Source organism: Triticum urartu, chromosome 3, assembly GCF_003073215.2.
Source record: "Triticum urartu cultivar G1812 chromosome 3, Tu2.1, whole genome shotgun sequence".
Lineage (NCBI taxonomy): Eukaryota > Viridiplantae > Streptophyta > Magnoliopsida > Poales > Poaceae > Triticum > Triticum urartu.
Genome location: NC_053024.1, coordinates 328,517,246 through 328,537,359, shown reverse-complemented (window position 1 = coordinate 328,537,359; position 20,114 = coordinate 328,517,246). Strand labels below are relative to the sequence as shown.

The window sequence follows — 20,114 nt, the reverse complement described above, 5'->3', positions numbered from 1 at the left end:
CCCCATAGGCCGGCCCACTCCCCACGTCGCCCACTCCTCTGTTCACAGAGGGGGTCATGGGCAGAGCCGATGCCCACCACGGCACCGGCCGACGCCATGGCGGCCATCTGACAGGCGACCCCGGCGCCCCTCTCTAACCCTAGCCGGAACACGCACTCCCACTCACTACTAGAAATCCACATTTTACCTAGGGCCATATACCCTAGGTGAAATGCAAAAAACCATGGGGAAAGACTTTACCTAGAGCTTGCCCTAGGTAAAGAACCCTAGGTGTAGTATAGTCAGGAAAGATCTCTTTCCCTAGAGTGCATGAGGAAGCCCTAGGGAAACCATCATTACTTAGGGGCACAAACCCTAGGGAAAGATTGTAGGGTCCATCTAAATTGTGCCACCCCGCAACTTTCCTTAGAGTTCTTTCCCTACCAGATGTTTGAATAATACCCTAGGGATACATCATATTCATATCTTCCCTGTACAAATATGCAATTTGAATATAAATTCATATCAACCATAATTCGGATAATTAAATCAGACCAAAATTTCAAATTTGTAAATCACATCCAAAATTCATCATACACCACATCAGATTCATAATCAATGAACACATACATCAGATATGTAGTAAACTAAAGGCCAAATTCAAAAAATAAGCTATGACAAGTTAGTCGTTGCAACTAGAACACCGTGACCAACATGTACAAGCATTGTTGGTCACGCCGAGTATCAAATAAACTTGTTACAACATGCTATCTATACATGCACCCGACATCATTAACTATCAAGAGGTTCGCTTCCAACGAGTGACAAGTTGAGGTAGTTCCAGATGCATTATCAATAAAAATCAAAACATCCCTGCAACACCAGTGTCAGGCTCCAGAATCAAATCTTGTGGAGAAGCATCTAGAGTGACATTATGGTCCTGAAATTATGATGACAAGCAGTTTAGCACGTAGTTATAAGGTGGGTATTCTGGTAGAATTTTGGAAGCATAATTATAATGTGCACAATATGGACAGGACAAGAGAATGCAATCCCTCCCCACAGCACACATAGCCCTGGCAATAATATGATCATGCTTCGCACCGAAGCAGCAGAACCATACATACCGGCACACATAAAGATTTGCTCATCACAAAAGCAGGCATTTGAACATCAGAATTGCAGGAACATACAAAGTTTGTATAATCTGAAGTTAATTTCAGAAAAGTTACATGATCTGCATGTTGCTAAGCACACAAATTTAGTGGTTCTTGGCTCTTTTCAAGGATCTGCAAGACAAGGTCCCGGTTGTGAAAACATACATGTGCATGCTCATGTAAATCAACTTGTTAGCCGTGTCTCAAATAGATTTATTACGTACATGGCCAGTTAAGCGATGTGTTGTGTACACACTACTCAGATCATGCTTACTCTATTCTACAGGAAAAACGAAGCAAAGGAAAGGATTGCTCTATGGATTAGTGTTCCCCTAGTTATGTAAAGCTTCAGCTGAATTTGAGCCGCAGAAAATAGCAGAAGAAACTAATCAATCAAAATATACTAACTCTATTGATGTGGTTGTCATAGCTCCCAATTACAATAATAGAGGTAAAATAATTTGCTCATATTTCATTGGATGTTTATTTTATGAATGGAAACGAATTTAAGCAAATCATCACTCTAAAATCTATAACTCGCTGAAGCAAAATGGTCTTACATCCATGCAAGAGCTCTCCCCCTATGAGATGCATGTACATATGCTGGTGAATCTGTATCCCAAGTTGATGTTGCTTCTCCAAGCTAGAAACACCAACTCGGTACCTTTAAATCACAAAAACATTTAGTTAGGAAATATGTTTTAAGTTAACAAATATGTTTTAAGTTAACAAAATGGGATCATTAGAAGGAAGATTGTTCCAGTAACCATCGCAATTTCCCTGAAAAGATAGGATATAGAATACCTATCAAAAACTTTGGTTGCATTGCCCACACAAACAATCAACAATCTAGTTGACATAGGATCCAAAGTACTAGCATGCAACGGCAGAGCTTCACAGGGGCGAACCTGGGCGGTAGCCTCGCAACGAAAATGAAAAAAAAATAGTACCAGGTGGTAGTACTGCAAACTACAACCCATAAGGCACAGTTATCACATCCTTCTCACGCTCTGCATAGGAGACAAACAAGCAGCAAACCAATAGTCACTACAAAAAAAAGACACATCCGTGACATTTTGGGCCGAACGAAATTTTTTTCCGTCATACATATGACACTTCTATGACGATAATTGTGACAAAACCTGGTATCATCATAGATGTGGTGGGCTCCTACTTCTATGACAAAAAATCATGACAGAAAATGGGCTTTTCGTCCTGGGCGGGCCGGAGACGCAGCTGGATGACATTCTTTGGGCCGTCCATGACGGAAAAAACCGTGGTAGAAGCGAGGGGGAGGAAAATTTCAGGGAGTTCCCGGTTACGGTGGGAGGTCGAGGGCCGAGCGATGCGCGTTTCTCTCGTACACGTACACGCGTGTGTGTGAGGCGTTGGCTCTAACTGAACCCGAGCGAGGCGTTGGGCTCTAACTGAACCTGAGCAATTGCACTGCAGGATACGCGTTACTGAACCTGAGCGATCGATCGATGGCTATTAACTGAACCCGATCGAGCGATTCCTTCGCTACTGCTGCTAACTAAAGCCGATCGATGCTGCCTCGGGATGAACAGTGAGCGTTGCGCGGGGGGGGGGGGGTTGGATGAACAGTTCCAGGGGGGTGGATGAACAGGCCCCCGTGGTGTTGCCTCTGGATGAACAGGACCCCGATTGATCGAGCCGGTTGGGGCTAGATGAACAGGACCCCGTGGAGGGCTGGATGAACAGGACCACCCCGTTGAGGGCAGGATGAACAGTAGATGGTGGTGGGCAGGATGGACAGTAGCCCGTGGAGGGGTGGTTGAACAGGAGCCCGTGGAGAGGGCTGGTTGAACAGTAGCCGATGGAGTAGCGCGTGGTGGAGGCTGGATGAACAGGAGCCCGTGGCTGAACAGTCGCAGGTGGAGGCTGGAGGAGGTCGACGGTGGATGAACAGTAGCTCGTGGAGGCTGGAGGGGGTCGACGGTGGAGATGAACAATATCCTGTGGAGTCCTGTTTTGCGGTACGCCACACCCCTCCCGATAAACAGGACCCCCGTTTCGACCGTAGCGCTCCAACACAAGTCCGTTTCCTCCATTTTGCGGTACGCCACACCCCTCCCGATCAACAGGACCCCCGTTTCGACCGTAGGAGGTCCGTTTCCTCCGTTTTGCGGTATGCCGGACCCCTCCCGATCAACAAGATCCTGTTTCGAACGTGGCTAGTCGAACACCAGGCCGTTTCCTCCGTTCTGCGGTACGCCAGGCCTCGTTTCCATCGCCTGTTCCGTCCAAGCCCTCCCGATGAACACGACGCATTCCGTTGCCTCCAGATGAACACGACGCATTCCGTTGCCTCCAGATGAACACGACGCATTCCGTTGCCTCCCCATGAACACGACGACGACGCTGTTTCTCCGTTCCGACCCAGCCATGTACACAAGCCCTAGCCGTACGTATGCGCGAGTAGGCGTTAGAGACCCCGCCCGTATGTACACATACATGGCTGTATTTTCTTTCTTGCACCCTGGCCGTTGTACGTACGTGTAAATGCTACGTGCGCGCCTCTACTACGACACGTGCGCGCCTCTACATCGACTAGTATGTACGTACACGTTCGCGACCAGAATGACAATGCTACGTACGCTTCGACCAGGTGGGTCCCGACTGTCAGGCACTTCCTTGCCTGCGAAGATGTAGCTGGTGGGTCCCAGCAGTCAAGGGGAAACATTTTTTCATGAAATACGGTGGCCTGTCCAGTGGGTCCCGCTGTCAGGTGGAGGAATAATTATTTTGCACGTAATAAGGAGGCACTTCCTTGCTGCGGCCGTGGACTGAGCTATCAGCCTCTCCACGTACAGTCCACGTCCGATGGAAGCTGTTCCTTGACCACGTTGACCACGCCGCACCGAGAGCACCAGGGCGGTGGACGACGGCGAGGCCTAGGAAGGGGACGACGCGGAGCCGGGGAAGACGCGGCAGTGGATGCCCACGCGTAGAGGAGTACAAGGGTTCACTGGTTCGCTGTGGTGTGAGGCTGCCGTCGCCACAGAATAACAGGGGGTGTGGGTGAGTAGAGGGATGGCCTGGCCAGCGGTTGCAATAGTAGGGGGTGGTGAGGCCTCCGGCGCATTGCAGCCGGCCACGGGAGGCAGGAGCACGAGGCACGACCGACGCTGGTCTGGGCGGCTGGAGTAAGAAGACCAGAGGTTGAAGAAGCACTACGGCCGTTGGATGGACATCGTACGGCCACTGGAGCTAGAATCGTGCATATTGACTAAGTTGACAAAGCCCTCCATCCCCGTCAACTTAATAGGCCCACAAGTCAGCCTCCCACCAAGGTGCGTCCCGGCTAGCAAGGGGGTATTCATTTTTTTGAGCGTAATAAGGAGGCACTTCCTTGCGTGCGAAGATATAGCTGGTGGGTCCGAGCTGTCAGCGGCGGTAACATTTTTTCGCGAAATAGAGAGGCCCTTTTGGTGGGTCCCTGATGTCAGGGGAGGAATCATTATTTTGCGCGTAATAAGGAGCCATTTCCTTGCGTGTAGCCGTGGACCCAGCTGTCGGCCTCTCCACGTACAGTCCACTTCAGATGCATATCGGTCGTTGACCATGTTGACCACACCGCGCCGAGAGCACTAGGGCGGTGGACGATGGCGAGGCCTAGGAAGGGGACGACACAGAGGTAGGGAAGACTCGGCAGTTATTTCCCACGCAGAGGGGAGTACATCAAACCGGCGATGGGAGTACGGTCGGGCGGTGAGGCCTGCGCGGCAGCACAGCCGGCCGCGAGGAGGAGGGAGCAGGCAGTCCCGCCGGCGCTTGTTTGAGCGGCTGGAGCAGGAAGAGCAGAGATTGAAGAAGCACGACAGTCGTTGGATGGACATCCAACAGTCAGTGCTTGTGCGTCAACCTTTTTTTAGGAAAGCCTCAAATCTGTGGAAAACAGCATACAACCCATCTGCCATTATTTCTAATAATTTATGGCCCATTTGCTAATTCTTAAGGTTTTTTTGGAGCCCATATTCTTGTTGTTAGCATTACATCCCATATTGTGGCCACGGTTAAAAAATTAACGAAATTTTGCATATTTCGGTGCGGTCCGAACTGTTTTTAATCCCAAAATTTCGACTCACATTCAAACTGATTTTAAAAATAAAAGTATACCAATATAAAATCCAACAAATTCTCCACGCACAAAAATTAATGTAATTTAAAATCTCGAAATGAAAAAAAAGATATTTTAAACTAATTGTCGGTTTGATGTGTTTTAAAAATGTACAGCCCATTTCTCATTACTGATGGGCCATTTTCTCGGCCAGCCGAATGAAACTCTCCTCGTCTTGAAAGATTTGCGGCCCAACAGGCCTGACAAAGCGACTTACTTGGAAAATCACATAAAAAGTGGGATGTGGCCGTGGACCCAGCTGTCAGCCTCTCCACGTACAGTACTTCTCTGATGGAAGTAGGTCGTTGACCACATTGACCACGCTGCGCCGAGAGCACCAAGGCAGTGGACGACGGCGAGGCCTAGGAAGGGGATGACATGTAAGCCGGGGAAGAGGCTGAAGTGGATGCCCACGCGGAGAGGAGTACGAGGGTTCGTTGGTTCGGCTGCGACGTGAGGCTGCCGTCGCCGCAGAATAACAGGGGGTGTGGGTGAGTAGAGGGATAGCATGGGCCAGCGCTGGGAGTAGTAGGGGGCGGTGAGGCCTCCGCGGCATCACAGCCGGCCATGAGAGGCAGGAGCATGCAACATGACCGCCGCAGCTTTGGGCGGCTGGAGCAAGAAGACTAGAGGTTGAAGAAGCACTACGACCGTTGGATGGACATTGTACGGTCATTGGAGCTAGAATCGTTCATATTGACTAAGTTGACAAAGCCCTCCATCCTCGTCAACGTAGTAGGGCCACAAGTCAGCCTCACACCAGGTTGGGTCCCATCTAGCAGGGGGAGTATTCATTTTTCTATGTGCAATAAGGAGGCACTTCCGGTGGGTCTGAGCTGACAGGGGGGGAACGTTTTTTTCGCAAAATACTATGGTCCGTCCGGTGGGTCCCAGCAGTCAGGGGCAAACCTTTTTTCGCGAAATACGGTGGCCCGTCCGGTGGGTCCCAGCAGTCAGGGGGAAACCTTTTTTTCGCAAAATACCGGTGGCCCGTACGGTGGGTCCCTGTTGTCAGGTGGAGGAATAATTATTTTGCGCGTAATAAGCAGGCACTTCCTTGCGGCTGCCGTGGACCCAGCTGTCAGCCTCTCCACGTACAGTACTCTTCCGATGGAAGTCGGTCGTTGACCACATTGACCACGCCGCGCCAAGAGCACCACGGCGGTGGACGACGGCGAGGCCTAGGAAGGGGACGACGCGGAGCCGGGGAAGACGCGGCAGTGGATGCCCATGCGGAGAGGAGTACGAGGGTTCACTGGTTCGGCTACGGTGTGAGGGTGCCGTCACCGTAGAATAACAGGGGGAGTGGGTGAGTGGAGGGATGGCCTGGCAAGCGGTGGGAGTAGTATGGGGACGGTGAGGCCTCCACGGCAGCACAGCCGGCCACGGGAGTCAGGAGCATGCGGCACGACCGGCGCTGCTTTGGGCGACTGGGGCAAGAAGACCAGAGGTTGATGTCAGGAACCCGATTCTAAGTCACACCGATCTAGCCTGTAACACCTCATATCACTTTGCGGCCTCACGCACGGTATTCCCACGGGTGTCGCCTTACCATGGCCCGGGACCGTTTGCGCCTTTTGTTTTGCGTATATGATAGTGTCGCTAGCATCAATATGACAGAGAACCCGGGCCAACATGACTAGTCGCGAACCCAAAGTGGCACTAACTTACGGGGACAGGCATACATGAATCAACATCGAGCATGTCGGTCAGCAGCGTGTGAATCCGGGCTATAGCACTGGGCTAACAGGCCTCCAGGAACCCGAGCTGTAGCAGCCTAGGCTAACAGGACTCCGGATGTCACCGCGTGACATTTCCCCGAAGGGACAGACACAGGAACGAAGTGAATCACATGCCGGCCAGTCAAGTGTTCCGGAGCAGTAGTGCTGGGCTAGCAGGACTCCGGTGAACTGGGCTGTAGCGGACTACTATGGCTCATGGAAGCACAAGACTACATTTCCCCATAAGAGAGGCTACCAAGGATAAATAACTAGGTTGTCGAATCCCACACATACCAAGCATTTCAATCATACACACAATATGCTCAATATGTGTAAATACAACATGGCATCACAACATAACTCTACGACTCAAAGTATTTATTCATTAGGCTCCGAGGAGCGAGATATTACAAACATGGGTCTCATGACCCAACATACGGAGCATACAAGCAACAAGCACATGCGGAAGCTTAACTTGTCTGAGTATAGACAACTACAACTGAAGAAGGCTGAGAAGCCTGACTATCTACAAGACCCTCCCAAGGTACAAGATCGTAGCTGAGGTAACAAGCTAAACGTCGAAGTCCACGCGGAACTACTAGCGAGACTGAAATCTCTCTGCAAAAACATAAATTAAGCAAACGTGAGTACAAATGTACTCAGCAAGACTTACATCAGAACTAACTACATATGCATCATTATCAACGAAGGGATGGTGGAGTTCAACTACAGCAAGCCAGCTTTGACTCAGTGGCTAACCTGAACTACGACTGCAAGCAACTTTTTTGAGGTGGCGCACACGAGTCCACATATTCACCATATCAATACACCACTATGGATCCGCTCCCGTCTTCCTACGAGAACGCCATCCATAGCACTCACGCTTATCATGCGCATTTTAGAGTATCCACTTTCACTTGTCTATGAACTATGCAAGGGGTCCAAGTTTCCATATCCGAGGAATCCGGCTATTCGGATAGTTAGTGATAACCGTGCAGGGGTGTACTTCTTCACACACGCTCTCGCCACTTATCACCCTGTACACGTCATGTACCTTGGCATCCTTCAAGCAGAAGCCGGGCGAGGGTGTCGGCCATGACCTGACTAACCACCCAAGTCTCTCGTCCAGGTTTATCGCCTATTCGGGTTCCATCCGCAAGGAGATCTAGCTGGGGTGTCGCTCACTGCCCCAAACGATGTGTGCAGGGTTCCCAAGCCCACCATCCGGGTGCAACTTGGTACACCGTGCCACTGTGCCTAGTCTGTCGCAAGCCCACATGTACCGGGTGCCACTTGGTAGACTACTAACACTACCTAGAAACACCAGAAACTAGTTGCAACTCCTGGACAGAGATCGAGTTGAATAATAAGCCGAGAGGGGCCGAGTTACCGAAACCCAATGTGTGGTAGTAATTGTTCATGGATCACAAACACAGAACTCAGTTCCCAAGAACAGCTGCAATGAGACAACACACCATGTACTCCTACATGGCCTCTCACCGCTACCTTTACCAAATCGTGTTCACACACTTAGCTCTCAACGGTAGGACATGTTCACCACGTTCCAATTCATTCCCGATGAATCAGACCTGACTCAACTCTAAGTAGTAGCAGGCATGACAACAAGCATGAATGAGTAGGCACATCAGGTCTCAAACAATTCCTACTCATGCTAGTGGGTTTCATCTATTTATGGTGGCAATGATAGGTCATGCAGAGGAAAGGGGTTCAACTACCGCAACATGTAATAGTTGAATCATTGTTGTCCTAATGCAGTAAAAAGAGCAAGAGCGAGAGAGTGGGATTGTATCGAAATGAACAAGTGGGTTTTGCTTTCCTGGCACTTTTGAAGATATCATTGGGTCTTCATCAGTGTCAACGATCACAGCGTCGGTACAATGTCTATCGAGAGGGGACAACCACCGAAAACAGAGAAGGAACACAATCAATGCAATGCACAACATGATGCATGATAATGTCATGGCAATATGTTGTTGATTGAGCTAATGCAACTAGCAACACAATTAAATGAAGTTGGTTTGAACCCAAAGTTCAAATTCAAACTCCACATGTGGTTATTTAAATGCCATTCATTTGATTTGTCCTAAACAGTGGCCTTAAGTTGTTCTAACATGCATGAAAATGGTACAGATGGATAGATTGGATTTTCTGATAATTTTTCATATATAATTTATTTAATTCTGAGCTACAGTTGATTTTATATGATTTTTAGAAGTTTTAAACATTTTCTGAATATAAATAAATCATTTAGATTTATTTAAAATCCAGAAAAACATTACTGCGTCAGCATGACGTCAGCGTGACATCATCAGGTTAACAGGGGCTGACCATGGTCAAACATGACCCGTGGGTCCCACACGTCAGTCTCACAGTGCTGGCTCGAGTCACAGACAGCTGGGATCGGTCAAAAGCCATGTCAGCAAAGTCAATGCTGACAAGTGGGTCCCACTTGGTTATGAACTAATCTAAATAGAAATTAAATTAACCTAAACAGGCACGTGGCCCCACATGGTAGTGGCTCTAGGGTGTTTAGCCAGGTCATTAGTGGGAACTAAACTAGCGCCACATCAGCAAAACACCGGCAACCAAACGCACGGCGGTGGAGCACCGGAGTTGCTCGGAACGGCGCTACAGAGCACAGTTTCGCTCGTGGTTTGCGGCTACGGCGAGCTGGGGGTGTGGCGCATCTTCTGGGGCAATCGCCAAGATCCGGGGTGGCCTATAGAGACGGCAGCGACGACGGAGGCGGCGGCCGGAGTTCGGCCTCCAGCGGGCGCAGCGGTGCAGCTAGCTAGCGAGCGAACGGAGAGGTGTGCGGGGCTCCTAGACGCTCCAGAGGGACTCTAGGCAGCACAGAGCGACTAGGGGAGCTCGGCGACGACGCGGCCGTCGGCCATGGCGGACGGCGGCGCGGGAGCTCGGTGTGCAGCAGCTACGGGATGAGCTAGAGCTTGGAGGTAGAGGGTAAAAGTAGAGGAGCTCACGACGATGCGGCAGGGTAGGTTAGCGGCCTCGGGGACGCTCTGGACGAGGTGAATTGACGAAGTCGATCTCCGGGCACCGGAGGTGAAGACGACGACGCTTCGGTCAACTGGGGCCTCTTCTGGTCGCGTGCGTCGGGTGTGTTGCTCCACGGGGTCGTGGCGGAGCTCGGGGAAGCGGAGAGGGAGCGAGGGAGTGGCTGTGGCCATGGTGGAGCTCGTAAGTGGCGGCGGCGCGGTTTGGTGAGGTGGGGAACAGTGAGGGAGAGGGAACCAGAGGAGGAGGGGATTGGTGCGGGGATTCGTCCACGTCTCCTGGGCGTCGCGAGAAGGCCACGGGGGTGTGAGGCAGGCAAGGAGGAGGTGGCGACCTTAGCGCACGCCATGCCCGCCTTCGCCTCTGCCTACTAGCAGAGGTTGAGGACGACTGGCGAGTCGCCAGGTGGGCTGGGCCGGCTAGAGGAGTTGGGCCAGGTAAGTGGGCTGCCAGGTAAACTCTCTCTCTCTCTCTCTCTCTCTTCTATTTTGTTTGTTTCTGTTTTCTATTTTTCCATAATTGTTTTGACTTAAGTAAAATGCTAAGGCATTTTCAAAAACCCTGAAAATAAGTGTGTAGACCCTACGGGTTCGGGAACCATGCAGACATGACCGAGACGTTCTCCGGTCAATAACCAATAGCGGGATCTGGATACCCATGTTGGCTCCCACATGTTCCACGATGATCTCATCGGATGAACCACGATGTCAAGGACTTAATCAATCCCGTATACAATTCCCTTTGTCTAGCGGTACGATACTTGCCCGAGATTCGATCGTCGGTATCCCGATACCTTGTTCAATCTCGTTACCGGCAAGTCTCTTTACTCGTTCCGTAACACATCATCTCGTGATCAACTCCTTGATCACATTGTGCACATTATGATGATGTCCTACCGAGTGGGCCCAGAGATACCTCTCCGTTTACACGGAGTGACAAATCCCAGTCTCGATTCATGCCAACCCAACAGACACTTTCGGAGATACCTGTAGTGTACCTTTATAGCCACCCAGTTACGTTGTGGCGTTTGGCACACCCAAAGTATTCCTACGGTATCCAGGAGTTGCACAATCTCATGGTCTGAGGAAATGATACTTGACATTAGAAAAGCTTTAGCGTACGAACTACACGATCTTTGTGCTAGGCTTAGGATTGGGTCTTGTCCATCACATCATTCTCCTAATTATGTGATCCCGTTATCAACGACATCCAATGTCCATGGTTAGGAAACGGTAACCATCTATTGATCAACGAGCTAGTCAACTAGAGGCTTACTAGGGACATGGTGTTGTCTATGTATCCACACATGTATCTGAGTTTCCTATCAACACAATTCTAGCATGGATAATAAACGATTATCATGAACAAGGAAATATAATAATAACCATTTTATTATTGCCTCTAGGGCATATTTCCAACAGTCTCCCACTTGCACTAGAGTCAATAATCTAGTTCACATCGCCATGTGATTAACACTCACAGGTCACATCGCCATGTAACCAACATCCAAAGAGTTTACTAGAGTCAATAATCTAGTTCACATCACTATGTGATTAGCACTCAATGAGTTCTGGGTTTGATCATGTTGCTTGTGAGAGAGGTTATAGTCAATGGGTCTGAACCTTTCAGATCCGTGTGTGCTTTACAAATCTCTATGTCATCTCCTAGATGCAGCTACCACGCTCTATTTGGAGCTATTCCAAATAACTGTTCTACTATACGAATCCAGTTTACTACTCAGAATAATCTGGATTAGTGTCAAAGTTTGCATCGGCGTAACCCTTTACGACGAACTCTTTTACCACCTCCATAATCAAGAAAATTCCTTAGTCCACTAGTTACTAAGGATAATTTTGACCGCTGTCCTGTGATCCATTCTTGGATCACTCTTGTACCCCTTGACTGACTCATGGCAAGGCACACTTCAGGTGCGGTACACAGCATAGCATACTGTAGAGCCTATGTCTTAAACGGAGGTACCAGAATTACAAACCTAAGATTGGAATTTTGGAATTCAACTCCATCATTAGCTTTTGTAATTCATTTAAACGGAGGTACATTTTTTAAGCCGGGATTTCGTGATTTCAAATTCATATATCAAACCTAGAGATATACACATACGGGCATGTTCTAACTTTATAATCATCCACTTTATTCATACACATACACATTTTTGCTTTTGTCATCATATTTAGGATAAACACATTTGGAATTTCATTTGAATTGGACCGTATGATGGTATTTGCTTGTAGTAGCTCAATGATCCATATTTGAATTGAATGGACAATCTAAGTTTCGAGTTGGAGACATTGATTTTTCAGAACTTGCACATTTTTTTGCGTGCAAAACAAACAAATTGTCGGCCATGATATCACAGTCGGCCGTACGAGAGTAGAATACTTATAACTTTAGGTCCCAAAAGCTTTCAAACTTCCCGCTCACATCGAAATATCACGCGCCCGAAAGTTTAGCCCTGCGATATTCCTGTTTTACCCCTGCCACATGAACGGAAAAGGGCTGCTTTGGTAACTCCATTGTTTTCCCCTCTTTGCCCCCAACTTTCTTCCCCAGAGCCCCTCCCCTTCCCCTCCCCAACCCCCAACCACGGCAAGCCGCCGAATCTAGTCCTCCGTCACAGCGGTGGACCTCACACCTCGCCGGATCTACCATCCGCACATTGGAACCCCCAACTGCCAACTCACCACTTCACCGAAGCCGCTTCAGCGACTGGCTTGTCCACCGCTCCAGATCTCCTTGACCACCATCATGGTCCACCGCACCGGATCTGCTTAACCGGCGCCCTCGTCCACCATAGCGTAGGCCCTTCACTAACTCCCTTGTCCGCCCCTTCGCTGGCCCTTCATACAAGCCCTCGTCCGCCGCAATAGATCCGCCTCACCGAAAGCACTGTACAACGCGCCCACTGAAGCCTTCGTCCACTACACCGGACCCGCTCCACGGATGCCATATTCAACTCCATCGGCCCTGCTTTACCGATGCCGTAGCCTCATCAGGTTATTTCGATTTGTACTCCTTCGGTTTTCTCTTTATCGTGCAACTGTTCACTTACCACAAATGAGCTTTCTTGTATGTCGACAGGCGCCGCAACCGTAGCACCGGAGCCGCTTCAGCGATGGCGACGGCCGGCCCAAACTCAACCGCAACACGAGCACCATCGACGATCCTTAGCTATCAACTATGACAACGATACCCATACGCCGCTGAGAATCCGGTACTATTATCCAACGGCTGGCGCCTACGTTCACTTTCCTAGCATAAGCACCGCACCTTTGAATTTCTTCAGGGCATCATTCAGTTTTTCATGAGACGTGTTATTCTGCTTGCACCTGTAGGGCCATACTTCTAGCAGTGAACATGTTACATGTGCTAAATTACATACCAGTGCACATATAGTTAATATACTTTAGTTTTGTTCTGATGCCACCTGTTGGTTCCATCAGACTGCTTAATGTTCTCTATGCTTAATTACACATCAACAAACTAGCATGTGGTTCCGCTGCTTTTTGTTCGTTTTACCCTAGATTTTCTGATGCTAGCTATTACATCACTGCTCTCAGCCTCTGTTCATTACTTGTTTGTGTGTTCTTGATCTTCCCAAGTTGCATGACTAATTTGATGCTTCTATTAATTAAGGAGCTGCCAACCCCATCAAGCAAAATATTTGTTCTTTTGGGGCTGGCACCTCGAACAAGCATAAAAATAGAGGGAAGCAGATATACTCCCTCCGATTCTATTTACTCTGCCCATAACTCTTGATCCGCATACCAAGGAGGGCACTGGTTTAATTTTACTGGACTAATTTGCCAATTAATTAGGGCAGAGGCGGATGGAGCGGGGCACAAAAGGAAACCAGCGCTAGGAATCGGCAACGCGCAGACTAATACGAGAAAACTGAGAAGAAGTTATACGCAAAGTAAAAAGAATCAGGAGGAGTATTGTCGTGTACGCACACACCCTTCTTTCGTTAGTTTAGATGAACCATTGATGATCAATTCGGACCAGTGCATGCGATTAAAATTAATTTTACCTAAATAGATGGTGCAGAATAAACTACAACAACTAGATTTGCAACCACGGGATGCTAACGATATCTTTAAAGAACATTGCAACCGTAGCTAGGCTTCACAGCAACATATGGTAAGCCAGTGTGTTTTAGTACATGTGAAAGGTAATGCGAGTGGGCTGCTTTCTTGGCTTGTGCCCTCAACGTGTAATCCTACCGAATTACAAATAGTTCGGTTGTCTGCTTTGCTGTATTGCTTGATTCGAATGCTTATTTGTTGTTACGCTATACCTGAGTTAGCCAATATGTCAGCAGTGTCTGCTATACTATCGTAAAGAAATGCATGCCTATTTCATTTGAGTCCTTAACTTTTCCTCTCAACTTCATCACATGACTTTCTACGTATTTTATATGAGGCCACACTATTAAGTGCTTTCTCAGATTATTTCAACTGCTTAGATGTCTTGGCAACTTAAATATAGCGGTTGTACACTCCCTTTCAACTAGGGATGTCAACTGGATCCGGTTTAATCCTGACTAAAGTCCACCAGTGGTATGATAGTTCAAAAGATTTTTTGTTTTTTTGAGGAAAATGAACTAGGGAGGTAGCAAAAACTAACTAGATGGGACTGGTGGATTTCGTTTATTTGCCACTTACATCCCTAGTTTCATCTTACCATTTTAATTTCTTTTCGGCTGATGCTGCTTCGAACCATTTAAATATAGTTTGGCATGCTCGGCAATAATTCGTCCGTCGTTTACCATGTAAGCTTACTGCCCGGATCATACGATAACTATCTCTTACTGATGTCCAGCGGAAACCTTTCAGGATGCCGTTCACACTAGGACACAATGTACAACCCCAGAATCTATTTGTGGAAGCAGTGCGCCATCCATGTTACTAGATGGTAGCAGATCAGAGGCAACACCGCCAGAGAGCAGTCTGAGCACAAATATTATAGTGCTTGAGGCTCTACTAGAGGCAGAAACAGATGGTGTGGCTGCCATGAATGAGGTAATATTTATCTTGAGGCTGGAAATTATGGAATTGGCGGCACGCATTATGCAAGCAACCCAATAATTGGAGGAAGTAAGAATGTTGCATTTGAAGACGGAGGAGGTCCTGCTGTTTCTGCTATCTGAAGCCCAAGATAATCCCAGTTCTTCTTTAGATACCAGTTCAAATTTTCATTAGATTATTGTACTTGCATGTTGTGTCATGTCTCCGAATGGATTATGTTGCAAGACCCCCTATGTTGTCCATGTGTTGTAATGATCCGAATTTTTTAGGCGAGGTAATCCTCAGAACTTGTATGATTGACATAAGGTGAACTGTTTATCGTGTGAGCATATTGTATTGGATGAAATAACTGTTTGACTCAGAGTGTATCCAACCTACTGAATTCGAAGATCACGACATTTTTAAATCATAATCATATATAAAGGTGGAATAAATCTTTGTTGTGGTTTTGAAGAAATAAATAACAAAACGTAGGATTATCTGTGGATATTCCTAATAGAATACAAATTGGATTTGAATTTAGTTTGCCAGGTCCCAGGGCAAACGTGAATACTAATTCTCCCAAGTTTTGAACAAAGCGGCTAAACACCCACTATAATTTGTGGGCTGCTCGAAGCAAGTGTTTGCGAGATGGAAATTACTGTCTACCCCTGACACTTGACATCCTTATCGACTAGTAACTTCAATCAGACGTGACACGACGGCCTCTGAGCCCATTTAGACACAGTGGGCGCCAAACGTGGGCGGCAAAACACATTTGATTCAAGCTCGTCCGAAAGACATGTGTCTCTTCCTCCATTTCCCCATTCATACACGGTGGGCGGCAAAACATACTCTCCTCGTCTGAAATCGATGTAGGCTTATATTTTAAATAGGGGCAGATGTGTAAGTTCCATCAGACGTGACACAACCGCCCTACCTGTCAGCCCTGTTCATACACCGTGGGCGCCAACCGTGGGCGGCAAAACACCCTCTCCTCGCCCGAAATAGTTACCGGCAAATATTTGGGAGATGTGAGATTACCGTCCTATCCCCAACCGATGCGATGTCCCAAATTTTAAACGGGGGATAAGTTCGTAACTTTCCCCCATTTCAGAGAAGCGCATCCCAAAGTTTGAGATCCCCCCTCCCCTCCATTTCCCCATTCATACACCGTCGGCGGCACGACAACCTCCGCACTGTGGCCAGCCTCCTCCGTCCGCCACCCCATCCTCCACCTTGCCGGAGCCGCTACCCCTACCCCGTCGTCCACTGCAAGAGATGGACGTCTCTCATCCACGACGCTGGACCAGCATCCTTTCATCGCCTCCTCTCGCTTTATCGGCGCCGTCGTCCACCTTGTCGTTGCCGCTCCTACGACCGCCTCGTCCACAGCAACAGGATATATCCCCCGACCCGGCCGTCTGCCGTCTAAAGTCTTCTTCCCCGCCGCCGACATCCATCGCACCCGCAGCACCCTCAACGTATCAGCATAGGCCTACACGGCATCGCAAGAGAGGTGGTACTCTTCCATATGTGCTTAAGTTATTGATCTCACCCGGAAAATAGATCGTAATTTGTTTATTGTACTTTTCTTGTCCGTACAAAATCGTAGTGGCTAGTTGAAAGAAAACATTGGTTGCGAAGTAGCTTTGTCCGGTTTGCACTTTCAGATCCACCATGGCACGGGCACTATACTCGTAAAGCTTATGGTTTCCCCCCTTTATATTCACTACCATCATCGTAGGTGCTTCGTGTCATGCTAGCACTGCTCCTCAAGACCTCAACCCAAAGCTTACGTGTTGAAATACGAATCTGATATGATGCTCATATCACTAAAACAGAGAACGTTTAATTGGTCACCTAATGTTCCTATATTCATTTTGAAAAGCGTGTGTGCCACCCACTGGTCCAGCTAGTTCCACTTTCCTGATTTTTCTCTTGATGCTTAGGGTTTTCCCCTTTTATCTACGCTACTATGATCTGCGTAGGTGTTTTCTGTCGTACTAGCATTACTCCACCCTTCAAGCTAAACAACACAACACTCATAATTCGAAAGCTTAGTTGTTCAAATATGATTGTGATATGATACTGATATTAGTTAACCGACACATTTAATTGGTTAGCTAAAGGTCCCACTTGAGTTTCCAAATGCATGTCGCGACATATAGAGAGACAGCATAATTGCATTTCTTTGTCACTTGTTGACCGTACTTTCTTGTCCATACCAAATCTTAGTTGTTATTTCAAAGCAAACATCGGTTGCTAACTACCCTTTGCGCGGTTTGCAGCTTCAGATCTGCCATCCCACTGCCACGATCAACATTGTACTCATCATGCTTATGTTTTCCCCATTTTATGATGACCACAATCAGCCTATGTGGTTCGTGTCGTAATAGCACTGCTCCACCCATCAAGCTAAACAAGCTTAGTTGTACAAATTCATATCTGATATTATTGCTGATATTAGTAAAACTGAGAGATGTTTAATTGGTTAGCTAAATGTTCCTACTTTAGTTTCGAAATGCACGTGAGCCACATATGGAGAGACCGGAAAGAATAGTATTTCTCTGTGCGCTCTGGTTCATCATGGGTGGCCAACCGACATTGTATTAAAAGACTTGTAATATCTTCAATCTGCTTTGCCCTTCTGCTCTTCTTTAAGATGATACTCTTCTCTTGCGGTCGACTGGTCAGGTCGAGTTGTTCTCCCTTAGTATATTTTGAATCTGTCAGGTCAGGTCGACTTGTTCTTCTTTACTATATGTTGAAGCTATCATCTGCGAAGTGTCATCACTACTGGAGCTCTACAATTTTGAGTAGTAGGCCACATTATATTAATGCACACAACAAATTACAGCATGCATGGCATCTTTTAAAAGAATTGCAGAGATAGCACAAAGGGGTTTACAGGGAGGCAGTATTAGATTAGAATCACTTCTGCATTACAAAGAAAATCTCACTTGTTTTTATGTTTTCATGCATGTCAGATATTGAACATTATCAAAATGAATATGAGAATGGGCGCACGAGAGGAATATTGCGGAATGATCCACTGCCTAACAAACTTGGCATGGTGGAGGATGGCCTATCTTATTCACCCATCAAGGTGCTTGCTCTAACTTTGCAAAGTTGTATTGGTCGCACATATTTTGCTTCTGACCTCTTTCATTACTTCTACTTTGTTACACCATCTGCTTAGTTTAAGCATCATATATGAGTATATGCCATACCTATCCATTTTCTGTACCTATTCCATGCGTCGTCACACTATGTTTTTCCAGTCAAATGTTGTTCTTTCGTAATAGGTGTCCAAAAGGAAGAAGGTGAGTGCAGGTCGTCAAGGAGTACAAACTAGGTATTTGGAAAAGGTAGTGATACCAGTTAAATCAGATAGATCAGCAGCCACAGAAAACACAGGCCCAACTGGACCACACTTTACCCCAACTCCAGTGGCCAAACCCCTATTAGAACTGCTGGGCGCCCAGCGTCAGGTACTGTCTATGATATCAATTCAAAATTTGAACTCCTAAATTTCTGCTTGTGCCTTACCTTCTCTCTTGTATGAAAACTAATTTCAGATGAATCTCCTTCCTCAAAGGATCATACAATCTCAAAACAATAATGGGCTCTGCATTGCTCTTGTCAGTACTTCTCTCCCTTTTGCCTTGTAACGCTGCACTTAATTAATTGTTGTTTGACTATGTATCATCAGTCTGAACCTGAGCTTCATTATCCTCTGTTTCTTGCAATATTATTTGATCTATATTTACTCTTTGCAAAATGTAGAATAATGGCAACGCTTATAAAGAATTTTCTTTGGGGAATTTATTGAATTATCCTTCCATCAACATGGAGAAGGGCTTTGTCCAGCCCGTGTTAACATGTAATGTAAGTTCATCCTTCTCAAGCCTTCAAACTTTGTTCTAGTATATATTTGGGTAGGCATCATTTCCTCCATTGTTGTTTGCTTTGCTGTTTACATGTGATTGGATGTTTGCAACAACTACCAGTTTCAAATTGTAGTTGTAAAAACATGTTCCTTATGCAGAACAAATCCATTTATTTGATTATATAATTGTGAAACCTGTTACGTGTCTCCTTGTTTCTCTTTCAGACTCGTATCTCTTACGCCAGGCAGAACTTTAGGGAAGATAGTGAGCCAAACCATCTTGAGGACAGCGAGATGACCCCAAGGTCCTGTCTTGATGAAGACAGTGAGTTGAAGCTACTCACCAGCAGGTGTGAGACAACCTCTGTGCAGTCGCTGCCTCAATCAGTTCGACTTCTTCAGTCTCGACTTAAAGCGGAAAGGCTTGCGTCAGCTCAGCTCCAACTTGAAGTCAAAGATGCAATGAAGATGTCAGAGGACTGCCATGCGCACCATCATGCCTTAAATCTAGTGTTGATGCATCTATCGTTGACACAACTGAGGTCTACTCAGCTTCTTCAGCTGTTTGGGGGGGGCCAACCTGGCCAGGCCTAGTGCCTTCTGAAGTGCTCTCAGTTTTGTATATTCTTTTGTCGGCGCGTTTATTTGCACTAGTGGCGAACTTTGATGCCCAGTGGATGTAATATGGGTGATAGCCGTGATAGCCTAGCGTAAGTTGCTTGCTTATTTATTTCCTTGTTGTCTTGTTTATTTGTTTGCTTCTAGTCATTGCAGTTCTTTTTCCGCGGTTTGCTAGTGGCTGCAATAACCTATTTTTTTAAAACTAGGCCACAATAACCATGGGCTAATATTTACTGTAGTGACACTGGGCCTCCTATGGGCCGTAGAAACGGTGGGCCTTCTACGGGCCATAGAAAAAGTGGGCCTTCTACGGGCCGTAGAAACGATGGGCCTTCTATGGGCCGTATCATCAATGGGCCTTATACGGGCAGTATGATTGATGGCCAAACATGGGCCAATAACAGGCCGCATTATGGCCGTAAATGGGCTAGAGTTGGAATCGTGCGTTCATGGGCCGACCATAACGGGCCATCGTTAATAGGCTGTATTTGATGACGCTATGAAAACGGCCCAACGTATTAACGGACCACAAACGGGCCG

General features: G+C 47.3%; 1 long non-coding RNA gene across 1 annotated transcript; it reads right to left on the bottom strand.

Annotated features, from left to right (window-relative positions):
- Positions 1–528: 528 nt before the first annotated feature.
- Positions 529–2,167, bottom strand: LOC125548353. The gene is made up of 2 exons (XR_007301024.1): positions 1,697–2,167; positions 529–919 (listed from the first exon to the last, which is right to left on the bottom strand). It is a non-coding gene; the product is annotated as an uncharacterized LOC125548353 (long non-coding RNA).
- Between the last annotated feature and the right edge of the window lie 17,947 nt (positions 2,168–20,114).